The sequence below is a fragment of the Carassius gibelio genome, chromosome A21, assembly GCF_023724105.1.
Source record: "Carassius gibelio isolate Cgi1373 ecotype wild population from Czech Republic chromosome A21, carGib1.2-hapl.c, whole genome shotgun sequence".
Taxonomy (NCBI): Eukaryota; Metazoa; Chordata; class Actinopteri; order Cypriniformes; family Cyprinidae; genus Carassius; species Carassius gibelio.
The window spans coordinates 8,367,465-8,382,979 of NC_068391.1; the positions used below are offsets into that span (position 1 = coordinate 8,367,465).

At 34.5% G+C, this 15,515-nt stretch overlaps 1 long non-coding RNA gene across 1 annotated transcript in view; it reads right to left on the minus strand.

Moving 5' to 3' along the window:
* LOC127941533 (uncharacterized) overlaps window positions 1-15,515 on the minus strand; it is a 66,035-nt gene that overhangs the window by 1,966 nt on the left and 48,554 nt on the right. The window lies entirely within an intron of this gene.

A 15,515-nucleotide genomic window follows, 5' to 3' on the forward strand; every position in this document is an offset into this window, starting at 1 on the left:
ACAGGACTGTAAAATAAAGTGCTACCAAATTTTTTTTACCACTGTTAAAGAAAAAAAAAACCTTAGGGTTTATATAAGCCTTTCAAAATACTCTGAATTTACACAACAGAAACAGCAACATTGAAATGCCTTCTGCCGCAAATGACAAACACCATATCATAAAAGGGATTTATGCAGAATTTATTACTCTCCCTCTGCTTTTTGCTCTTGCTCCTGTGGCATTTCCATCAGAATCAAACTGTAAAGTAATTGTGCAGATTTGCAGAAGTCATCCTTCATGACGTTGTTTACGCTTTTCTGAGAAAAATAAAAAGCTTCCAGTTGTTCCTGAGAGGCGCACATTTCTTTTTAAAAGCTGATGGCTCCGTCTCAAAGCTATGAGAAAGGAATTTGTCCTTCACTCACAACAACAACTGCAGTGATTCTGCTGAAATAAACAACAAACTCTAACCAGAAATCATAAATACTGCTCTTTAAACTTTTACGCAATGCAGTTTCGGTACTTTTACACATTCACATCAGACTTTTGTGACTTGTGTGTGTGTGTGTCTTCATGGAAAAATTGCTTTCTTTCCATATGTCCCTCTCTATGGCTAATGGTACATGTAGAATGAGAGCCATTAGATGAAGCTGTGGACTATGGTAACACCTATTCAATGGCACTCTGATGAGACGGCCTCGTCTATCACTGCTCAGCCAGGGCCACTCACACAAGGTCAGCCTGTACTAATGACGCGTGACCGCTGCCTGCCAGAGAGAGAATGAGAGAGACAACAGCACTACGATGACAGAGAGTTCATGATATGACAGCCACATGTGAAGTAATGGAAAGAAATGACAAGGTGAAAACAATATTACAGAAGGATGGAAGGATTATTAGATTCATCTTTAGATAAATTATCTATGAGATCTTCATAAGTACTGTTGGAAATGACAACCAAGCCAGAGGTGAGAGGTCAGCTGCAAGGAGAATCTAGACTTTGAACGAACCCTGCCCTATGAAATTTCTTGATGAACACAGTTTTCCTACTGAACAGGACATGATCATGATTTTAGTCTGATAAGGATAGTCCAACCCAAAACAGAAAAATTCTTTAATTTACTCACCCTAATGTCATTTTCTTATTTTGGTTGAACATTTTCAATCTTATTTTGGTTTCATTTTTGATCAGCTGGAGGATCCATATTTGAGTAATGCTTCATTTCTCTAAATCTGTTACAAAGAGTAAACAATTTGAGTAAATTTGAGGGTGAACTATATTTTAATGTGTAAAGTGTTTTATATGTAAAACGAGGCTAGAGAGAATATGTTTTATCTGTTGAGCTATTAAACTGCATGCAGCTATTGCACACACACATCACCGCAACAGATTGTTGCCAAACTTATCTTTTCATACTGCTCCAAAATTCTGTCACTCATAATAACCAGCTGTCTCCCTTAAACTTTCCAGCCACTCCACTGCAAAAACTATTTACAAAAAAAAGCAACTCAATCAGGTGCACGTGATGTCATAAATGAACAGTATTGTGATGTAATTGCACAGCACTTACAGAAAACATGCCTACATTTTGAATAATCTCACTGCTGTCTCTCTCTTTTATAACGTTTCCTTCCTCACAGTATTATTCATAATCACAGTTTGAACTCCCAAAAGACTCCTGCCTCTCTTGGCGTGTGCACACGCAAATGTTCCGCTGATCTGCAATGTGTTTCACGCCTCCACATGACTCGAAAAGAAGCACACTTTTGTTGCGCAATTATTTTCCTGAAGAGCGGAACACAGTGGCGCAATACATGAAACAAAACAGGTCCTCGCTGAATTGATTGGCAATTATGATAAACTGCCTTAATTACGGGGCCTAGCTCTCCGGGGGATATTTTGAGGGAGGTCTAGGTCTACAGAGCGACAGCTTTTCACTCGTTATTCTGCAGAAAGCGCCATCGCTGGGGGTCCCTTACCGCTGGAAGCACAGCTGGTAAAGAGTGACAAGGGAGACGCTTTGAGAAGAAAATAAAGACAGTTTTAGTTCTAATTGTGTGACTATATAGAGTGTCTATAGACTTCTCTGCGAATGGTCTACGACCCCAAACTCCAATGATGTATTGTAAACATACCTCTAGCATACAAACAATGGCATATGCAGTTTAGCCGAGCATGTGCTAGAACATCATCATGCAGTGCTGCTTTTTATACATAGTCATTTGGTGTAATTTGCTAAACACAGCATGCACAGGTTTCTGTTGGGATGATTGCAAGCATACAGTTAAATGAATAAAGCTCTTGAAGGAAACTCAAGAGGGTGATGTGGCAGGTGTCTGCCATTGTGTAAAAAAATCTATTAAGATTGAAATGAGTCATTTGTTCTAAACATTCAAACTTGATTCTGTGAAAGAGATTAGCATGTACTTTAGGTTTGAATACTGCTTTATTTCCTGTCATGTGACCTGGTGCTCCTGGGGTCATTTAGTATAAAAAATTATTAGTAAATATAGTATGGTCCCTTTAAAAAGCGTATAAAAGCAAAATAGAGCAGTCACCAGTGGCTTTTCAGGACCATGGACAGCTCCTTGTGTATTTTTGAAATATGGTGTATATATTATTGAAGTTGTGACTTTTCCTTATAAATAAAGAAATAAATAAAGATTATGAAAAATAACGTTGTCTATACAGGTGAAGGTTAGTATGATCTTTGTAAAATGTCAAGTCAAATTTTCTACGTGATTGTGTTGACTTGTTTATCCATTTGTTGAATATTTCTAATATTCAATCTAATGTTCAATCTAAAATGGAACCAACAAATGAGTAAACAAGAACACATCAAACAGAACAAAAGTTTTGCTGACAAGTTTTGTTTATTGCCATTAGCATTTTGGTATTATTATGCCAACATAATCTGCACGTTTTAGCAAGCAACAACATTTCCCTATTACATTACAGCTTATATCCTTTAAAAACGTTACACCCAACATATGACATCATTTGGACCCTAGCAAAAGAAGAACATTTATGAGGATTGCGATTTTGCACATGCCTAAATACAATTTAAACTCCATGAAGTACTTACTATGTGTATAATTCTTCTTATTTGTGTGTGCACATATATAATCATGCAAAACTGCAATACTCATATAATTAAAAATGAATAGAATGTAAAGCAACTTCTAAAGCTGACAATCAACATTTTATCAAGGTTAAGCACATTTTACTGACCTTTTGTTTAAAAAAAGTAGTCAGCTCTAATTTGTGCACTATTCATTGAAAGTGGCACTTGAGTTAAATTTTTACTGATATTCACTCCTTTGTGAATTCTGTTTGTTCTTTCCCCTGTGAATACAAAGGTTTGGCATTGAAAAGACCAAATACAGTGAAATCACCATATACACCTTGTCAACACATATCTTACAGACAACTACATACATATGAAGACAAGCACAGTCTTTTGAAAATGGACAGAGACTGACATTCACACATGGAGACGTCACAGATCAGCAGCAGCTGAGCACTGAAGGAATAATTGCATGTATTTAAACATATGCAGAGTGGGAGAGAGGATAATAATCGGGCGGTTTTGATAAAGGTGGTGAGATAACCTTTTCCTTTCCTGCTTCTCATGGATGAACATGGAAAATAAGAAAATCTCAATTATAACCACCAGAAAGCAAGAAAGTCAGAATGGAAATACAATAGCAGCAATATAAAAATAAAGAATGGGAATGAGATGAGGAAAAAGTTTGCAAAAAAAAAGTATGCAAAGTTAAATTCACAAACGACTCATCTGCAACAAAATAATGCTATGAAGGCAGGAAGTGAAGGATAATCTAAATACATCACCATCATCACATTAACTGGTGTGATGTCAACATTCTCAATAAGAGATCCGATAAAACAACAAATTATTAATTAAATATTTTTTCATAAAGACTCAGAAAGCAAAAATCATTCTCTTCAATCCAGCAACAACAACAAATTTACATATGCCTTTGCTGTTAATGGATGCAAGTAGAAATGGCTCTGCAAAGAATCAATTTTGCAGTTGTCTCTGTGCAACTTGACACATTTCATCTTGTGGTTTTCAACTAAAGTTTGTAACTCAAAATTGTGTCAAAGTTATGGTAGTTGTTTGATGCGGTTGCGGAGAGCAGAAAATAAATAAATAAATGCACATAAAACAAATGCAACCAACCATATAATTGTGGATAATTAAGATAAACAGGCTTATCAACTTTTATAAAAGAAAAGAAAATGGTTCTTTATCATTTGTTGTTTGCAAAGGCCATGCATCCAATTATATAAAATTTAAGCTTATGTGGTTCATAAAAAAATATAGTCAAAATAAATTAGCCAGGACCAATAAACTTTAGTTTCCCAAAAGTATAGGACGGTAGATAAAGAGACAGACAGATCTATGAAACCATTAATTTCTACACAAATATCATCTTATTTCTATGCTATATTGATGATTGAAAGACTTATTAATTTGGCCATGACACAAAATCAATGTAAAAATGATTGAAGAAATGTTGATCTAAAATGTGACTGATTATTTTAATATATATCCTAGGTTTAGTATGAAGTAATTTCGAACAACAAAAAATTCAAAGCACCCAGAATCCCTTTTGCCAGAAAACCAGAAAGCAACTGAGGATTTCAACTGATTTATCAAAGAGATGGGGCACATCTCATTATTGCTGTTGAATGTTCATGCCCACTCACCCATCAATCTGATGCTCTTCTCCTGTTCTGGAGGGAAAAACAAGGAGAAAACAAGAAAAATAAGTGATAAGTCAATAACCTGAGATGGCTTGTGTATTAAATAAATTCAGTGAACACAGACTGAAGTAGTTTATGTCTTTGGTTCTTTTAATTGCGATGATTTTGGCTCACCTTTAACAAAAACCCACCAATTCAACAAATCTCAACCAATCTAGAAACAAATTTGAATATGGTGACATGCTAATCAGCTAATCAACTCAAAACATCTGCAACTGTTTCCTGTATCTTCAAAATGGTCTCTCAGTTTAGTTCACTAGGTTACACAATCATGGAGAAGACTGCAGATCTGACAGTTGTCCAGAAGACAATAATTGACACCCTTCACAAGGAGGGTAAGCCACAAACATTCATTGCTACAGAAGCTGGCTGTTCACAGAGTGCTGTATCCAAGCATGTTAACAGAAAGTTGAGTGAAAGGAAAAAGTGTGGAAGAAAAGGTTGCACAACCAACCAAGAGAACCGCAGCCTTATGTGGATTGTCGAGCTAAATCGATTCAAGAATTTGAGTGAACTTGATAGGAATGGACTGAGGCTGGAGTCAAGGCATCAAGTGCCACCACACACAGAAGTGTCAAGGAATTTCCTGAACCACAGACAACATCGGAGGCATCTTACCTGGGCTTAAGAAGAACTGGACTGTTGCTCAGTGGTCCAAAGTCCTCTTTTCAGATGAGAGCAAGTTTTGTATTTCATTTGGAAACCAGGGTCCTAGAGTCTGGAGGAAGGGTGGATAAGTTCATAGCCCAAGTTGCTCGAAGTGCAGTGTTAAGTTCCCATGGTCTGTGATGATTTGAGGTGCAATGTCATCTGCTGGTGTTGGTCCATTTGTGTTTTTTTTAAAAACCAAAGTTTATTATTCTTATTTACAGAGCGACCAAGAGTGTCAGTCTCTCCTGACTCAATCTGATTGGGAATGCTTTGGCTCAATCCTCCCATTTGTCATTGCAGAAGTGTTTTGCTTCTTTTTTCGAGCCTCGGTTCTTTCATTCTTTCTTTTCCACACTATGCACCCAAAACTATACTACTAGGAAACTAATACAAAAACTATTTCTGCTCAGCACGACAGGGAGAGGTTGAAAGGTGGAAAGGTGTTTGTAGTCAACGAAATATAACCCAGAGTTGGGAGGGGTGAGATTGAAAAGTGTGACCCTGACGAGCTACACCGGCTAGCGCTGGAGTCTCACACAGAGATGGGCATGTATGAGCATGGAACAAAGAGTGACAGTAGCATTAAAGACCAGGGTGGTTTGAGGGTCACTAAATATTCAGAGCTCAGTCTAGACATAAATGGATTTGTCTGTAGCCATGCATGTTATTGCAAAGTAACACCAATTAATAGTTTTTTTTTAAAATCTATATTTAAAGCTGCAGTCCATAACTAACTTTAGCCCAAATCACAGCGGTTATCATTTAATATTTTTATTATTTTTATTATTATTAGAGTGGTACTGGTAGGAATTTGTGGCAAATTTGAGCATGCCACTGCATCAACCTCACGTCTGTAAACAAAGAAGTTGTTCCAGCTAGTAGGCTATATCGCATGTGAGGATCCTGCAGGTGGCAGATCGTTTATAGCCTTTTCTAACAGCAGCTGGAATAATTATGTATAATTTTGATGGCGGATTGTAATCCAGAAAGGATTATGTGTTTATGAAACACATGACTGAAATTAAATTATATTCCGGTTTTAAATGTGCTTCTGATTGCGGATAGCAAACGTGGAATTACACAAGATTTGTATTTTAAAAGAAAACCAGCTTGAAGGAAGAATAATGTGCCTTTTTGTATAATTAAGAAACAATAATTAAGAAAAAAATAAATAATAATAATAAACAAGTAAAAAATAACAACATTGTCATATACAAACCATAAAAAAACTGTGTGTGTCCATCATCTATTATTTGTTATTATATTTTATTATATACCAGATTATAATTAATATATACACATAATGCAAAATTTTTATTTTGTTTAAAATGTAAATATAAAAACTGTGTTTTTGGTTTCTGATTGCCACGTGTGCCTAGAATTTTTACTTTTTGAATCACTTATATCCTGCATTCTTTGAGCATAACTTTATACACCACTGCACAGTTTCTTCTGAAATATTCACTTCTGGATCAGGATTGATGGAAACTCTGTAAAGACTGGAAGAAAAGTGTGGTACCTTTTTGTTCAGTGTTATCTGCAGAACAGGCTTCCATAATTTAAATGAGTGCTGCCACTTAGTTGCAGAATACCAAAGCCAAGAAAAAAACTACTGGCTTTCCAAATTACATCTGAAGCAGAGAGCAGACTGAAGAACTTTATTAATGATAAAAAATTACAGCCATAAAAGCTTAGTGCCAAAGACTTATTGGGAAAGGTGTTTTAGCTCAACTTAAAACATTTTGGGGCTTAACAACTGGAAGCCCAGAAGACATTTTACATTCAGTAGTCTCTCTTTTTTCCTCTGTGAATTCATTGCACTTTAGAACTGAACAGCACCTTGGATAACTTAAAAAATGAACGGTAGTTGTTATCTGAAAATACATTAACCTTGTTTCAAATTCCTTTGCAGTGAAGTTAATGTTCAGAACTCTCTTCCTCATTCTTCGTGTCTGGTTGTGGTCCTGGTGGAGCGCTTGGTAATTAGCTAATCTGCCTAGTTGTGATTATGTTTGCTGGAACAGAAAAGGCGGAGAGGGCGGGAGGGTGAGCTGACAGATTAGGGAAAAGTTGTGTGTCGGGGAAAAAAAAGTTACTTTTCCAGCCCATGCTGGGATCATAACACTGGAAGATTATTTAAACTGTACTGCCATCCCAACAGGTTAATTAGGGTTAAGTCATAATTAGGACACAATTAAAAAATCTGGCACACAATGAGGTCCCTCCATAATCTGGCAATATCTGAGTGTTTGTTAGGGTAAATTTGCATATTTGCGTGCGGTTTAGAGGTCTCGTTGCATTTGAATGACCTGACCTTACTATTAGATCGAATAAGAGGGATGTTGATGGTACCACTTCAGCCAATAGAGGCTTTGAGAGGTGGCCATCATTCCACTAAACAGGCCTGTGGGGTGCAACTAACATTCCAACTTCTTTTTAGCAATAAAGCTTCATGGTAGCAATTTCATCTGTGATGTAATCACTTTCACATTTGAATAATGATACCTTACAGGCTACAAATATTTGTATCAAACATAGTTAGATAAAGTGTGCTCTAAGGCTCCAAACAGACAAGCAAAACATGTTCAGAGAAAATTACATTAAGCTTTTGCTTAAAATCTCAAAAAAATAAAATAAAAAAAAATAATAATAATTATATACATATATATATATATATATATATATATATATATATATATATAGATATATATAGATAGATAGATAGATAGATAGATAGATAGAATATATAAACCATAAATATAAAATTAACAGAATAAAATAAATAATAAAACAATAATTAAAGAAATTAAAGAAAAAAAGAAAATAAAAATAAATCAGCACCATGAAAAAAGAAAAGTGATGGCAAAGCTTTTTTTTTTTTTTTTTTTAGTTTTTTTAGTTTTTCTGGAAACTATACCACATCAAACTCATCAAATCGGAACAATAAAATAAAATTAATGAAAAAAAAAAAGCAATAACATATATATTTTTTAAATATATTAATGTGATGCCAGCTAAAAAAAAAACAAATTTTTTTTTTCAGAGTTTTATAGGCATTACATCATCTTACACTCAATAAAGTTTTATATAAAATAACTAAATATTGTACTGTAGATTACTGTACATAAAGATTTGCAAATAAAAATAGAATAAAAGCCATTAAAAAAAAAAAATAGCCAACAAAACAATTCAAAACATGATGACAATGCAAATTTTTTTTAATGTTTTTTGGAAAAATTATATACGAGGAAGTGGATACCCACTATTTTTCCCAGCATGCAAATATGACTGTCAAATCAACCTGCCAGAGCGCTGAAAGAAATAGTCGGGTTAGACTGACCACTGGCACAGCAGAGTCATTTTTCAGGGTTTTCAACCAACCTTAATAAAGCTCTTAGAGCCCAGGCAGAGAAAATCTTACTCTGGGCCATTAGAGTGCTGTAAAGCTGACGGGACTTACACATGTAGTGTTTTGACCTGACACAGGCCTCCCTCTAAACAAATTGCCGCCAATTTTATGCCACCAAATGCGACCCTCGGATGTTCCTGTGACAAATTGGAATTGATTTGTGCTTTGGCTGGGACTTCAGGGGTCATGACCCACGGCTGCTAAAAACCATTCCTGTCATTAACATTCTGGATGCCCACCTCACTTCCACAGCGATGAGAATTTCAAGGCATGAATAAAATCAATCACTATTTTTCTTTTTCTTTCTTCCCCTCCAGATAACCACACACATAAACAGGCACACAAACACTTTCTATTTAGGCGTCCCCTCTGCATTTCAATACACAGCACATGCATTTTAATGAAAAAAAGCATTATTTTATATGTAAAACTCACTTAAGGAATGTAAAGTACATGCCCTGATAAACAGATGGCCAGCTCCAAGCTAAGAAATATGAGGCTTTTTCAGGGATGTTTTTGTTGTTTTTTTCCACTCAGCATATATACAGGGGAAAAGGTCATTTCTGTTATGCAGTATCTTTCAAACTCTGTAACTTTGAAAGAATGTCAGACTTCGAGAACTACACTTTTGTCAAACTTCTGTCAAAATTACTGCTTGCATTATTTATGTGAATGCAATAAAATGAACAGGATGGAACCCATTAGGGTTGATAATAAAGAGCAAAAGTTAGTTACTGCTGAATGATTGATACTAAGCATGGATGTTTTGATATATTTATTAAATATTTTCTGAATTTTGATATTGTCATACCAATTTCTGAAATCAAACAGGGTGAGATGTTTAGAGTGAGACAAACCAAGTAATCTCACAAAACATTAATTCGTCAAATCCAATGTGTATACTACTAAAAAAATCGTTTTGGTGTTTGATGCTATGGAACAGGCCTTAGATAGTAACCAACATTCTTAAGAAACCCTAATTTTATTAGAAATATTTTGATTAAAGAAGGGTGGGAAAAATCTCTGAATGTCTGAAATGTTTCTTAAGAAAATTAACTTACATCACTACTTAAATATGACTTAAATTTCTCACTTAAAGCTGCAGTAGGTAACTTTGTAAAAATATATTTTTTTATATATTTGTTAAACCTGTCATTATGTCCTGACAGTAGAATATGAGACAGATAATCTGAGAAAAAAATCAAGCTCCTCTGGCTCCTCTCAGTGGTCCTCTTGCCATTTGCAGTTATGGCCCGCTCCCGGTAAGAAATCAACCAATCAGAGATGCGGTCCGTAACTTTGTTTGTGTTCAAAATGTAGAAAAATGTATATAATAAGCGAGTACACCATGAATCCATTTTCCAAACCGTGTTTTTGGCTTGTCCTGAATCACTAGTGTGCACCTATAATAAGTGTTTATATTCGGACTATTTTAGATTGCTTCGGGGGTACCGCAGCGGAGTAACCCAGTACCTTTGTGATTCTTCATAGACATAAACAGAGAGAAGTAGATCCGGCTATGATGTTCTTCCGCAAGACGCAAGCAGTTCTGTTTATTAACCGCTAGAGCGTCAAAAGTTACCAGCTTTAAAAGTAATGAAACAAAAGGAAATGAAATAAACCAGAAAATTACCAGCAAATTATAATTGTAATTATCGTTTAATTATTGATATCTCTGCATATATGTATATTTTATAAATAGCAATACTTTTCATTGTATTCTGTCTGGAATTTTTTATTATAAATTGCCTTTTTTATGTTAGAAGATATAAGAAAAAAAGCAACAATGCTCAAAGCAAAGATGTGCAATTATTTTAAGGTAAAAGAATTAATAAATAAAAATGCTTCTTTAAAATGTTCACTTAAATATGATAAATAAATAAATCAGCACCACTAAATCCTTATTATTAATATTATTTTGTAATTGTTGCATACATTTATATTTTTGTACAGAGAAATCTGTTTTTCTTTTTTTTTTCTTCTTTTTTTAATATTTTCTTGTACTTCACACACATTACTTGTACTGGAGATATGACAATAAACAACTTTATTGTTTAGTAAACTACTAAAAATTTGTGAAAATAAATTATTAATGCAAGTAAAATATGCATGCTTTTTATAACATCATTTCTATCTGTGCAATTTTATAACATGTAAAATATGAAAGACGTAATGGAAACATGTTTCTGCAGCTTAACATACATGGCAGGAAAGAACATTAGAATGTGTGGCCAGAATAAGTCGATGCTAACGGCTCAATAGGAAATTAGCCACCTCAGCATGATGTTTCTGCAGATGGCATGAATCTCAGTCCATCAAGTTCAGCTTCAGTGAATATCAATATTAGTCAGAGGCTGAACGCAGCCATGTACTTGGTGTTATTTACAGTGAGGGAGATACAGTAATGTCAGTGATATGAAGCAGTGAACGGAGAAATGGACTGAAGGAGAGCAAATGATTTTTGTGTAATCAGTGATTTTACAGCCAATTAACTTTGGCCAACTGAAAGCATGACTGGTCATCTGTGCATTGACTTCGGAGTTTCCTGGCTCCCCATTTGGATGGACACATGATCATCGCAGATGTCAGGTTTGAATAAATGCATTCAAAAGTGTCCTTTTTATGCGTTTTTATAACTGAAAAATAAAAGGAAAACGATGATTAATAACTAGTCTTTTACCATTTTATCGTTATTATTATTTGAAGGAGTGGAAGCACATTGCTCAAAGCTGTCATAGAGATGTGACAGTCAATGTCTCTGATGGGTTTCTGGTGTTGAGGGAAACAAAACAGTCGAAGTGACTAAATGTTTAGAAGACAGGAAACATCTGTGATGTGAAGTCAGAACCCTAGAGACGAGAGCGTCATAACAGTCATCGTGACGGGCCATTCAAGGTGAAACCAGGTTGTTATGGTGACAAGCACTGACAGTTTCAGCACCTCTCGACTTCACATGCCTTCTGTGTGAGAAAATGTGTTTGCTCACGCATTCGTGAAAGTGCGTGTTCACAATAAGTCATCTGCTCTAGGTGGAAGCAGTGCTAACTCATTCACACAACATTTAACTGCATAGCTGCTTTATTTTTCCAAATCTGCCACCCCTACATTGGTCCTGTATACCAATAAGTCCTAATATGTTTTTAACATGCACCAACCTTTGTAAAACAACCCTGGCAAGAGAGCCGAGCGCACCACACCACACCGTGAGGATGCTAATGTGGCTGATGCAAGTTCAAATATGGTCCCGATCGTGTACCACCTCATCATTTCCTGTCCTCTCCCTCTCTACTATCCATGAATGCAACAAAAAAAATTTCAAGACAAATAAGTATATTTTACCCTGCATCAACATTATAAACAATATAAATCAAAAGTGTCTAAAACTGAAGACAAAATATATCAAATGAATGATAAAATAAAAATATTAAATACTAAAATTAACAATAACAATAATTATTAATATTGATGTTATTTTAATGTTCAAAATTAAATAATTATACTATTATTAAACAACATAACATTTATAAAAAAATTCAAATTTTATATATATATATATATATATATATATATATATATATATATATATATATATATATATATATATATATATATATATATATATATATATATATATATATATATATATATAGTTTTGTATACAGATGTAATGGTCAAATTGATATCATCATACATGTGTATATGTGTGTGTGTGTGTGTGTGTGTGTGTGTGTGTGTGTGTGTGAGCATGAGCATTAAATGTGTATAAAAACAAAATTAAACATGTCAAGTAAAAGCTACAGTAGTATATCATAAATGTATATGACCAAAAATTCTACCATCATTTATTTTACAAGATATCATATAATTTTTTTAAATTATGGAAATTAGACAGATTTATTTGTGCTGGAAATAATGCCACAATGCAAAAATGTTAACAGTGTTAAAATAGTCTTCATTTTTCTAAAATAAACTATGTGTGTTTTTTCTTGTTGTTGTTATTGTTTTTGTGAAAATCAACATAATGCTCTAATCACACCCAGGAAATGAATCTCTCTCATTACTTTGCACTATGGCCCTGGAAAAAGTGTCATCAAATGTCCTGGATTCAGCTAAAGTGATAAAGTGTATCAGTGAATCTTGATAAAGTTGCTCAGAGGACCCGTCCTGTCCCTGTCTCTCCAGAGGAATGCTCCTGAATAAACAGGTCCAGAGCCAAGTATGAGTCCCACAGCTGGCCCGGTGCAGTTTCCTCTAATGCACCTTCACATTATGTTTAGAGATTTGTTGTGCATGTCAGGTGGTCCACAGGTCTCCCTGCGAGTGTATGTGCGAGGAGAAGTGAGGTGACACTGCTACAGGGAATCCCGATAAGGGACCGTATAAATGCAATGAGTTTGTGGGTGTGTGAATTTTTGCTTAACTCTAAACACGGAAGGCGTAGCCCAACAGCACCTTGGTTTTTTTTGCTCCAGCAGCTGTGGCCTGGAATAACAATCAGGAGGTTTGTCTCGCAGTCAGAGTGCACTGTCAGTGTGTGTGTATGTCACTCTAATCTGTCCGTGTGTGCTTTGTTAGTCTTGAGGCCTATATTACTTTTGCCTTATCTGTGGTCCAAGCTGAACCAAACCTTTATGGACATTATGGAATGTCAGGGGAGTGTGCGTGTGTCTGTGTGTGTGTGCATTTATGCTTTAATATAGCAATAAGCCATGCAATCACCACAACTGCCAACAGTGAAAGGGAGCTTAAACTCAACTATCCTTCCAGCAGACTAATGAAGGAAATGCAATCATGCACACACACATTTGATCAACAACTATGGTCCACAACACACTTAAGTCAAGCAAGATGATCTGTCCAGAGTAGTTAAAATGCTAAAACATTTAATGTGGGAACAACAGGTCACCAGGGCCATTTCTACACATTTGGAGGCCTTCATGATGGAGGCCCCAATAAAAAGATTTTGAAACAAATAGGATTCCTAAAATTTTATTTATACAACATTTATTTTTCATTGTTGTATATTTTTACTTATACAGTACCATATCAAATTATCTTATGCTCATCAAGCAGGATTTCCCCCTTCCATTTAATTAATATTGACTACAGATATTGTCAAATTATTAATATTAAAATGTGATATTACGTATTTCATTGTTACCTTAAACATGCACTGTATATACAAATCAAGTGGTTTTCAAGGAACATGCCATCTTTGTTTGGAAGAACCTTCATCTAGCTTCAGTAAAGTCCTTTTGAAGGCTTAATCATAAAGTATACAGATCAATAAATAGAGTATATCAGTTATATATATTCAAATGTAATCCAACTTCTTAGAGATAGTGTGTAAAACTCAGTCTGTGATATGTTTAGCATTCTTCAGGTGTAAGGTTGTTAGAGTGTGTTTGCCCTCCAGGATTTCCTGGGCAACGTAATCCACAAGTTTCTCTCTATCTCACTCCATGAACCTTTCCATGAGAACATTTTAGTTCAAAGATTTCTGATCTACAGTACATGTCTCTTCAACATAGATTAATTGGCTTACAGCAGAGTCTTCGGTGAGTGGACAAAACAAATGCTCCTATCCACAGGGTTTATTGTTTGTTTGTTTTTTTATAATTATAAATAATGTAAAGAACAATTAAATAATGTTGAGGAAAATGTACATTATATAGGTTTACTATATACACTATGCACTATAATTTCTCACATGAAGCTATTGTATGACTTAATATAGCAAAATCATGATGTATAAAATTATAAATCTGCATATATAACAGGATGTACTTTTAATACAATCATTGTCTACAGGTAGTAAACAAACAGTATTGTTACAGACAAAATGTCCCCCAACTTCTGTTCTGTTCTGTTCTGTTGTTCTCCATTATGAACTAAAATCAAATGCATTTAGTTTATCACACGAAAAGATAATGGGAAGGTAAGGAGAGGCCTTTTGCATCAAGGCCTTTGGTATATAGGGTTAGCATTCTCCGGTACATTAGCTTCTGTTCAAAGTGTCCTTTGGCTCATTGTAATTCTAGAGATGTATAAGGCAGCGTGATTATCGGAGAGAAGATGCAGAACTTAAGCAGAAGCAGCCAACAGCGTTTTGTGGCTGTTCCTGTGGGTGTTCAGTAAATGTTTATGGTGGGCAAGCTACAGTAAAGCTTGGACATAGTCACATGAGATGAATCGCTGAGAAGGAAATAATAATGGCTATGTCAGCACTGTTTGTGAGGAATTGTGTATGAACATAAAAGTATTACTCCAGCTTCTGCAAACCTATATATATATATATATATATATATATATATATATATATATATATATATATATATATATATATATATATATATATATAAATATGATGACTAGTCAACAATTTTCAAAAACTGATCTGTATATTATAAAGTAATGATCCATCTGAGCACAGCATTAAGATTTTTTTATGAGTTCTCACAAATTGTGCTGTCAAACTTTACACAAAGTGAATAAGATGCAGCACTTACAGTTAAAGCTTTGTATTGATTTTTTTTTCAAACTGTAATATATATAAATATATATATATATATATATATATATATATATATATATATATATATATATATATATATATAATAACATGGAAAACTAAATCTAATCTGATAATGACTCTTTGATGGAATAGAATGAAATAAAATATT